The sequence below is a fragment of the Lactuca serriola genome, chromosome 5 (assembly GCF_051521515.1).
Source record: "Lactuca serriola cultivar US96UC23 chromosome 5, Lser_US96UC23_V15, whole genome shotgun sequence".
Classification (NCBI taxonomy): domain Eukaryota; kingdom Viridiplantae; phylum Streptophyta; class Magnoliopsida; order Asterales; family Asteraceae; genus Lactuca; species Lactuca serriola.
Window position 1 is genome coordinate 226484647 of NC_136412.1, and position 11808 is coordinate 226496454.

Genomic DNA, 11808 nt, shown 5'->3' on the forward strand with positions numbered 1-11808 from the left:
AAGTTTAAGTGTAATTCTGAAACATTGGAAATGTTTCAATGATTGGCAGAATGAATAAGAAGATTCAAATTAGGCAGAAAGATAAAACTTTTTCCAATCTGAAGAAATGGGAGAGTACTTGAGTATCTTGTGTTATGATTATCTTAGTGATCATAGAACCATATCACAATTGATCTTCTAAGAAATCCTTAGTACATTTGTTTGGCTAAAGGGAGGAATCGTGAAGTGTGGAAATGGTCAAATCAAAGGACAAATCATACTTAATTCCAAAACAAGTCTTAGAGTCATACTCTAAGATTGTAACTTGAGTGACATAATTTTAAGAAAGGTTTACAACACTTATCAAATGTAGAGTAACATGTTTCTTACTCTTGTACATCTGAGATTGGTAAGTCGTGATGTTTACGAAAAGACAAAAACCAACTAAGACCAATTGGAAGAAGTGTTTATCTTGATAAGAATCCGTTCTAACTCTTGAATAATTTGTTTTGTCAAGGAATGGTTCTTCACAGAGAGTCTTATAAGTCAAGAGGTCAGTGGGAATCTTAAAAGATCTTGAGACAGTTTCAAGAACTGATCAAGAGTATTGTTAATCACTAGCCCACGACTTGAGGTTTGTAACCTATCGTGTTGACGTATTCTTATTTATCTGTCTATTCCAGTTAAAAGTTGACTATGCTTGGGAGTTCTATGAGTTCTGAATTGTTTGCATAACAACCTGGAAGCAATGGTAGACCCTGTGCTGCCAGGTGGCAAGAAATTAAGATTAAAACAAGTTCAGTCCATGTGTGTTTGGTTTTATCACTAACATTGTCTTATGATTATGGTTATGATAAATTCACATGGATATGAACACTTATGCCATAGAAAATCTAAGTTTCATAAGGTTTCTCTCCGACTCATGAAAATGATGGTGAGGAAACTCTTTCACTATGTAGATTTTCAGTAGATAGCAATAATGATATTTGCATTCTCAAAGTCACTAGTGGAGCGTGTATGGTTAACCGACACACTAAAATAGACTTGTGAGAAATGGCGAAGGTCTAAACAATTGAGACTATGATTACGACATCTCTTTTCATAGTTCTGAAATTGTTTAGACACACATGTGAGCTATCTAAGGAAAGGTGTATGATTTTGATAAAGTCTTATCAAAGCATCTCTTATCAGAAAACTGAACTTTGGTAAGAAAGTCAATAAAGTATTGATTTCTAGAAGTCCAACTGATTTCTGGGTACATGTCAAAGCTAGTGGGAGCATAATGTGTTATGCTAGTTAAATTATAATTATCATGTTAGCAGGAGCATGATTATTTTGTTAAGTGTTGCAAGTTAGTAAAGTTAATTATAGAAAACAAAAGTTTCAATTTGGGTTTGAAAAGTTGGTTTGCTATAATTAAGGGAGATGGTTTTATACTTCATTCCAATTCTACAAGCTTAGATTGAGATTTTAATCAACTTTATTCAAGGATATATATGAATGTTATGTTGGAATGGCCCAACATAAGGAAATTCTATATATGTTGCGTTCTCAAATCGATTATGATTACGACATCTCTCTTCATAGTTCGAATTATGAGTACATGGTAAATAAAATTCTTATAGCATGAATCGTGTCCCATATGCTTCGGGTATAGGATCGATTCCATCCATTCTAAATTTTCCAAATGCTTAGGGCATTAAGAGGGAGAAAGAAATAGAACCGGACATGACTAAAATGATTAAGCAGTTGTGGAGGACAATCTAAGGTTTACTAAAGATTGGTTGCTCGTGGACAATTGGAAGTATAGTGTAAACTTTGTAAAGGACCATATTGACATATTCTGAAAAGAGGCAACTCTTGTTTAGAAGTGATAGTCACAATGGTAATATGGAATTGTTTCCATAGGTGGAAGTTATTCTCTGAATCTGTGTAAGATTAGAAAACTTAATGCAAAGAAGGACGTTCAAAGGAATGTACTTTGAATATGAGACTCTGTTTCCATGGAATTGGTCTCCGTTGGAATACTTTGTAATGTTTGTTGCCAAGTCTTTGTGACTTTTGTGCATAGTCATTACATGAGAATCATTTCATATAAGTTTAGAATCTAAAAGATTACAGTAAATAGCAAGAGTTTGGTACTCTTACATTTACAGAAAGGGACTAGGATTGTGAAATGAGCATCATTGGAGTCGTGTTCAATTGATCTATTTCACAAAAGAAAAGACCATAGGTAAACATAGTGTGCATGCTTGGAGCATGGCATGACTATTTTTTTAATTCAAGTATTAAGTTGATAATTCGAAACATTACATGAATAATGAGTAATCAATATGGTGCTTAGATAAAAGGTGTTTTTTATTTACTCTAAAAGTGTTGGGGCCATATAGGATTGGTATTATTCTTGTGTTTCACTTTGCATGTTTTGACTTCCAGAATAATTATTTTATTCAAACTCTCCACAGTCGGTCATATGTTGGAAGTAGGTATTGAATTAAGACTGTCATGAATCTAGCTTGTAATATTTGTCTAATGTGCATTATAGATAGCAATGGTTGCTACAACATTCATGAGTGCTCATAAGTTATGAGTATTGGATTAAACCCATGCTCATTTGAATCACTTCATGGATTTTATCACGAGTGAATCTTGAGACAATAATATCTTATATTCTTCAAACCTAAAGATATGAGTTGTGAACTATGAGTTGGTTATAAATTGATTGTACAAAAAGGCATTAGTAAATTGATGTTATAAAATGTGCCTTTGTGTATGATTGAACAACTAGTTAGTAGACACATATGAGTCAAAGTTTATCCATTCCTTTTACCTCATAAGCATAAAAGCGATATTTGTGGCCCCTCGATGATTTAGTGATGACACCCCTAAGTGCTTGGTCGAGCCTGGACTAATTTGATTTGTTCAATTAGCCAGTTGTCATAAATTGAAAATCAGGAAACAAAAAATGGACTGAGAGAATGATTGTAATCCATGTCTCAGTCCAAATGATATCTAGAATGGAGGAATATATGATCATTTATCTAATGGACGTGTCATTTGATTTGTTTTGAGTTCGACAACGACTTTAAAAGCTACGATTGCTAGTCAGGTTATGAAGTCATACTTGCAATAATAGTTTTAGACTTATCCAGGTGGGGGACTGTTGGATTAGATGTTAAGCCCATAACTATTATTGGTATGTACTTAACCCGAGAGTAGCATGTTCCATTTGGGTTGCATATCATCATGGCAATTAGTTAGGATGGACTTTTGAGAGAAGATGTTGGATATGATTTATTAATATATTAATATGAAATCATATGTTTTAATTAGTATTGATCAAGAATAAATTTGGAATTAATTTAGTGATAAAAAAAAAGACGAATTAAATCTATGGGGACTAATCTTGTTAATTAGTTATATTTATATGTGTTGGGCTTATGATCCATGTTGGACCAAGTTTATGTATGGTTACATAAAGAGTTGTGCCACATGAACCATGGACAATTAAACCCATGAGTATGGATTTGGATTATGCGTTATACCCATGACTCTTGGATTCCTCACACATATAAATAAATGCTTCTAGCCCAAAAATCGTGAACTACTCTAGTATTAGAGTTCATGGAGTTTTGGTGCATGGAGATTCTCTCTCAAGTTCATTCTTTGTCCATGATGTGTTGTGATTCCACTTGAGGCTTCCACACTATTGGGGCTAAGCTCTTAAGGCTAGATACATCAAGACTTCAAGCTCCTCCATAAGGTATGTTATCCTAACTAGATTCTTTTGTAGTATATGATATTTGTATGCTAGCATAGGGTAATACCTTGGAAGCTCCATATTTGCATGTATAAGAGAGAAAACATATATCCAAGGTATTTAGGGTTGTATGTACACCTTACGAGTGTTAGAATGCTCAAAACTTAACAAACGACCACCTATAACCCATACACCTATTATACACCCATTTTGGTCCTAAACCCCTACCAATACCCCTTCCTGACAAAGTAATGATCAAAATGTACCACCAACCGACCACCTGTAAACCATACACCTATTATATACCCATTTTGGTCCAAAACCCCTACCAACACCCCCACCTAGCATAGTAATGAACAGCCCGTACCACCAAATGACCACCTGTGACGCATATACCTATTACACACCTATTTTGTTCCTAAACTCCTACCAACACCCTACCTGACATAGTAATGCTCAACCCATACCACTAAATCACCACTTATAACCCATACACATATTATACACCCATTTTGGTCCTAAACCCCTACCAACACCTGTACCTCACATAGTAATGATCAACCTGTACCATCAACCGACCACCTGTAACCTATACACCTATTATACACCCATTTTGGTCCTAAACACTTACCACCACCCCAACTTCATTCACAACTCATCCATGTAATTTTTAATAGAAGAAGTATTAATTAAAAATATGAATTTATATAATTAATTAATATTATATTAATATATAATACTAATAAAAACAAAGCAAGTATTGATCAATATTATCCTTAATTAATATTATATTAATATATAATACTAATATGATTAATCTTTATAACCAGGAGTCGGAACTCATGTGAGTATGGCCTACGTAGATGTCTCTTCTGCTCTGATTCATCATCCATTAAAACCGTTCCGTAATCTGAAAATGGTCATTCTTACATTTTCATCACCGACCGACGATAAGTTCGAATTTCTCCTCCTCTGAAAAAAAATTCGTCAATCAATGGCAAATTTCGATCCATGGGCCAAGCTAAGGTTACAACTATGGAGTATAAGCAGTGAATAACCAAGAAACCCACCAATCGTAGAGTATGGGAAAGGAAATGATAAGAGATTCACGATTAGAGTTGTTCATGGCAGATATTTTACTGATTATCTAGGTAAATCTAATGAAAAAACAAAAGTTCACTATATTAACTTTCTCAACATCGATTTGCTTAGCATTGAATTGCTTGGTCAATTTTCTAAAAGTTTGGGTTATGATACTATGGGTTACTGGTATCATATGCCTACTGAAAAACATTGTGGTTTGTCTATGACTCCAATTATTGACGATGATGCTTTGCGAACTTTCAAAATGATGGTTAGGGATCACCAATTTCGTGAGATTGAAGAACTATATCCAAAACACAATCCGATATATGTGCCAATCAATTTCCCACACTTCATAATGAACTCACCATCCAAGAGGATTGAGAAGCTTATTCACTTGTTTGTGACAGAACACCCAATGGAAACAGTTGATGAGGGAATAACATACATCAAGCATATGCTTAACATTACGATTCCCAGAGGAAAGATGGAAGATGTAATGGACATGTCCAAGGAGAATGTGATTGCATGACGAATGTTAGCAAGGCAGCTTTTATCTCTTTTTTGATAAAGTAAGCTATTTTGTGGTTAAGACATAGTATATATGTTGTGTATATTGGATGGAATAGAACATCCTATTTTGTAAGGATTTTGAAATTATTTTTTTGTTTAATCTTATATATGATGTGTATATACGCTTTATGTTAATGGTTGTGTTGATTCTAACTATGTAGGGCAAAATCGAAATTAATGAAAAAAATATGAGTTTTCCATTGTAATCTTGAGTGTTTTTCATAATTATCAGAAAATTATTATCATACATGCCATTTTTAGTGTAGATACTTTGAAAATCTTTTTTGTTTAAAGTTATAAAAAAGTAATCTGCTTTGAATATTATGTATAAATTAGGTTATGAGGCTAAGTTCCAAGTCAGATTTGTTGCATTAATGTCTAAGTCCATAACTATAATTGGCATATACTTGACCCGACCCAGCATGGTCCATTTGGGTTGCATGGCATCATGCATTTGGATAGACTAAAATGAGAGAAATAACACATAAGGTTTATTAATATATTATAAGTCCTAATATATTAATACGATTATTTAATTAGTATTGATCAAGAATTAATCTAGAATTAATTAAGTGGTCAAAAGAAGGCTAATTAAATATATGGGTTGATTGTGTCAATCATTCATACTTGTATAGTGGGCTAAGACTCCATTGATTATTAAGTTGGGCTAAAACCATAAGATACTCCATGGATGCTCCATGGTGTATTTGAACCCATGGATCCAAGGAAATGGAAAGTCATGACAATTAGGGTTTACCCTAATTGTAACAACTATATAAGCATCTTATGTTTGAAGAAATCGGCTACTAAGTGAAACAAGTGAGGGCATACCGATTTGTGAATTGTTCTATTTTCTCTCTAAGTTATTCCAAATGCATTTGATGTTGTGTGAACCATTTGAGGAGTCACACTTGGGGCACTAGGCTCTCAAGATACATGGAATCAAACACCAACAAAGAGGTATGTCATTCTACTACATTTTATATTATTTGTACTTCATAATATGCTAGTTAGGATAAATACCTTGGAAATTTATATTTGGATTTATAATAGAGAAAACACAGATCCAAGGTATTTAGGGTTGCGTGTACACTTAGGAGTGTTAGAATGCCCAAAAACAACAATGGTATAAGAGCCTAGGCTTGTTTTCACTTATACATGATGCAAATTAGTTACAAATCGCATTTTGGTGCTGTCTACAAAGTAGACTCACCGAGTCCATGATGGGACTCGACGAGTCCAAGTGTAAACTCATCCAACACACCGAGTTTGTTCGTGCACTCGACGAGATGGAACCCCAAACAACATATCTTCGAGTTTCGGTGCTGGAATTGGTCTAGAATCATTACCTTTGACAATTTTGGACTTATAAAACCTATTTTTTAAGTGGTAATGATTATGCTAAACCAATTTCATTGATATAATCAAAGTTTCAAGTTTTGTATGTGTTAATGTAATTCTAAAAAATTGTTGATTATGAATGCTCATGCTTATGAGTTTCGGTAGATCATAGGAATTATGTGCAATTTGTTTGTTAGTATAATTCTTGATCTCAATGAAATTGTATGGAGTCCATAACTTGTCCTCAAGTTATGAATTCCCAAAAAAAAATTTGTTGCATTGTTTTATGAGTAATTTAGATTGATGAAAAATATTATTTGTTAGTTCCATATTAATCTAAAAGAAGTTCATAAAATGTGTTTGTGTAACTTTTCCTCAAGTTACCTGAAAGGTCATACTTGTGAATCTTAAAACTCATAAAAGTGTCATATGTTACATAAAAATGAAGAGTCTTTTTCATTAAATGGTTTTATGATTCCATAACTTGTCCTCAAGTTATGGATGTTGAAAAGTCACTTCCTTATAATTGTTATTAAAGGATAAGGAGTTACATAAAAATGAAGAGTCTTCATTTTAATGAACCATTAAACTCATAAGTTATGAAATGAAAGGTTTTGAAGAATTTCAAAACTTTCCCTCAAGTTTTGGAATTTATAAAGTCTTACTCTCTAATACTTTAATTCCAAATTAAACCTTTGGATTTTAAAAGGTTAAAATTCAAACTTTATGGACTTCATTAAATTAGTTAATGTGTTTAATTAAAAGAGTTAATAATTCCATAAATACATGGTTTAAGTTTAATTAAATTAATAGTATAGTTCAATTAATAGATTAAACACCCAAGTATTTTAAGTGTTTAAAATATACTCTTATACTATTATTATAATTTTAATTATACAAAAAAGTATAAGATAAAGTCAGTCTTACCATTAGTAGGCCTCATTCACGAAGTTGGTCTATAAGGGGGTATAAGTTTGCTGCCTATAAAATGGTAGTTTAATGGGTGTCCACTCTCACCCACCGCTTCCTTGACTGGTGGATGGTCGTTAGCCGAACAGGTTAGTAAGACTATAATTCTCCCTTCAATAAAAGTATAATGATAAATACTAAGTATCTAAGCACTTATAAATTCCTAATCTTAGTTACTTAGGAAAATGTGAAATAGGTGCTAACCCATGAAATTACACTTTGTACCTTACCAAGTCTTTAGTGGAGCGTGTGTGGTTAACCGGAACACTAATAAGGACTAGTAAGAGTGGCAAAGGGTAACTTGACTTTATTATAGATCGGTGGAGCGTGTGTGGTTAACCGGCACATCGGATAGGTGATAAAGTTAAGGGTACCAAGTCAATGTGCATTGTTATTCACACCTTGTTTGTAATCCTCGGTATCCCAGTCACAAACTTGAGAGGGCACAATCGAGATTCAAACATGCCATTGAAAGTTCAATGTATCTCAAAAGATCTAGGAGTTTCAAATCCAATTAAAACTTAATTATATTTCATTTTTTCATGGTGGAAATTGGTAAATTGTCATTTACCTACCTTCAACTATTTTATAACTCAGATTACGGTATCCCTCTTCCAGTTATAAATAGGTTGTTGGATCCCAGCCTTAATATTTCATATTGGGTGTTATATTAAGGACTTTAAATCAACTAACTTGAATTTCTCCCTTATGGATGTCTCCTCCAGACAACTATGGTCTTCCCAAATCTTTAGGAACAAGCTATCCTAATGAAGATAATATCCCAAATGGCAATCAAGGTGAAAGATCAATCCCTTTTTTGTGCATTAGTGGGACCAGAAATCATAATTCACTTCCTACACCTCCTCCAATAAATCTCCATATCCCACAAGTTTCAAGACTTGATAAGTTCTAACTCACTCAATCCCTATTGGAAAACAAAATCTATATGTGCTTAGGTATTAGAGATTAAGTCACATATTGACAAGCCAGGAGAGTCGGGTGTCGAAGTCTCGAGGTAGCTGGCTGTTAACCTGGTTCTTTAGTCACTCCCTGGTGACAGATCACAGCATGACCCATTAATGATCTTATCTATCTGCTTGGTTCTACTGAATCAACAATGATTTGGGACACTGGTACAAATTTGATTAGAAGATCAACTTCCCAAAGCTTCATGGACATTGACAGTGGTGACACTAGAAATCCAGAAAAACTTTCTCTTCCCAATGGAAAGGGATCGGCCATGGTCAAGTCATTGGACCTAATGGTAAAGAGAAAGGCTAATTCTGAGATAGTCTCATGTACCATTTCCAAAGACTCCATATGTTTCTTTTGCCAAAAGAAGGGGCATTGGTTGCGAAGTTTCCGAATTTACCTGAAACCTCATTAGGATGGTAAAGTCAAAAGTTTGACTCTACTTCAGGCAAAGTCCGTTATCTGACTCTATTAAGTCTCTTTTGGAGATTCTTAATACCTGTTGTAATGTAATTACATTTTGATGTTTTTGAAGAATCAAAGGAAGCTTAAAGAAAAGGTGTGTTGATTCTGATCGCATGGTTCGATGACCAAAATTTTGAGCCACTGGATAGGAGTTATGAGATATTGCTTAGGAATAGATAACAACAAAGTTTCATATGTATTTACATTGTAAGGATAAGTTTTTCCGCAAGTTTTGAAATACAAGAAAAAAATTTCTTTTATTTATTTTAAGTATCCTTACAATGGCATTTGTGAAAAATTGTTGTTTATATGATTCCATTTATTGCAATATTGGAAAATGAATTTGATTCTTTCGTTTGTGGTAGTGTCATAATTTATTAAATAAGTAAAGATTCTCATCATCCAAGTTTCAGTTGGATAGAAACTTGGAATCATGCAAATCGTATTGTGTGATGAATGAGAATTTCCATCTTTGGTAAATTATGACTAATCCCTTGTTCACATTCGCATGTGAGTCAAGCGAAGGACTAAAGGATCGGGTACATTAGGTTGGGCACTTGTCTGGTCCACCAAAAAGGTTGATAAGATTATTTGTTATGATTTACTAAAGGTTAGTAAATATGATTATGGTTACAAGTTTAAGTGTAATTCTGAAACATTGGAAAAGTTTCAATGTATGGCAGAATGAATAAGAAAAATCAAATAAGGTAGAAAGATAAAAGTTTCTCCAATGAAGAGATGGGAGAGTACTTGTGTATCTTGTTTTATGATTATTTTAGTGATTATGGAACCATATCACAATTGATCCTCTAAGGACACCTTAGTGCATTTGTTTTCCTAAGGAGAGGAATCGTGAATTGTTGAAATGGGTAAATCAAAAGATAAATCATACTTCCTTCTAAAAACAAATTCTGGAGTTATACTCCAAGATTGTAACTTGAGTGACATGGATTTTAGAAAGTTTTTAACACTTATCAAATGTAGAGTAAGATGTTTCCTATTCTTGTACATTTGAGATTGGTAAGTTGTGATGTTTTGGATAAGACAAAGACCAACTAAGACTAATTGTGAGAAGTGTTTAACTTGATAGGAATCCGCACTAACTCTTGAATACTTGTTTTGTCAAGGAATAGTTCTTGACAAAGAGAATCTTATATGTCAAGAGGATAGTGGGAGTATTGAGATAGTTTCAAGAACTAATCAAGAGTTTCTTAATCACTAGCCCACGACTTGAGGTCTGTAACCTATCATGTTGACATATTCTTATTTCCGTGTCTATTCCAGTTAAAAGTTGACTATGCTTATGAGTTCTATGAGTTCTCAATTGTTTGCATAACAACCTGGAAGAAATGGTAGGCCCTTGTGCTGTCAGGTGGCAAGAAATTAAGATTGAACAAGTTTAGTCCATATGTGTTTGGATTTGCCACTAACCGTGTCATGTGATTATGTTTGTGATAAATTCACATGGATAGGAACACTTACACCATAAAATCTAAGTGTCAATAAAATGATGGTGAGGAAACTCTTTCACTCAGTAGATTTTAAGTAAAGGGGTATGTTTTTGATAAAGTCTTACAAAGCAATTGCATATCAGAAATCCGAACTTTGGTAAGAAAGTCAATAAAGCATTGACTTCTAGAGATCCAGTTGATTTCTGGATACATGTCAATTCTAGTGGGAGGATAAGTGTTATGCTAGTAAGATAATAATCATTATCTAGTGGGAGCATGATTATTATGTTAAGTGTTGCAAGTTAGCAATATTAATTTTAGAAAACAAAAGTTTCAATTCGCCTTGAAAAACTTGTTTTTCTATAATTAAGGGAGAGGATTTTATACTTCATTCCAATTCTACAAGCTTAGATTGAGATTTTCATCTAATTTTGTCAAGGATATATAAGAATGTTATGTTGGAATGGTTCAACATAAGGAAATTCTATATATGTTGCGTTCTCAAAATTCTATTATGATTACGACATACCTCTTCATAATTCGAATTGTGAGAATATGGCAAATAAAAAATTTATAGCATGAATCGCGTCCTATATGCTTCGGGTATAGGTTCAATTAGATGTACTATAATCCGTTCTAAATTTTCCAAATGCCTCGGGCATTAAGATGGAAAAAAGAATAGAACTGGAAATGACTAAAATGATTAAGCAAATTGTCGATGACAATCTGAGGTTTACCAAAGATTGGTTGCTTTTGGACAATTACAAGTATAGAGTAAGGACCATATAGACATATTTTGAAAAGAGGCAACTCTTGTTAAAAAGGTGATGGTCAAAATGGGAATATGGAATTGTTTCCATACGTGGAATATTAAAAGAACTTAATGCAAAGGAGGATGTTCAAAGGAATGTACTTTGAATTTGAGACTTCATTTCCATGGAATAGCTTTCCATTGGAATACTTTGTAATGTTTGTTGCCAAGCCTTTGTGACTTGTGTGCATATTCATTACAAGAGAATCATTGCATATAAGTTTAGAATATAACAAATTACAGTAAATGGCAAGAGTTTGGTATTCTTACATTTACAAAAGGGATTTGGATTATGAAATGAGCATCCTTGGAGTCGTGTTCAATTGATCTATTTCACAAAGAAAGAACCATAGGTAAAAAAAAGTATGCATGCTTGGTGCATGGCATGGCTGTTGTTTCAATTC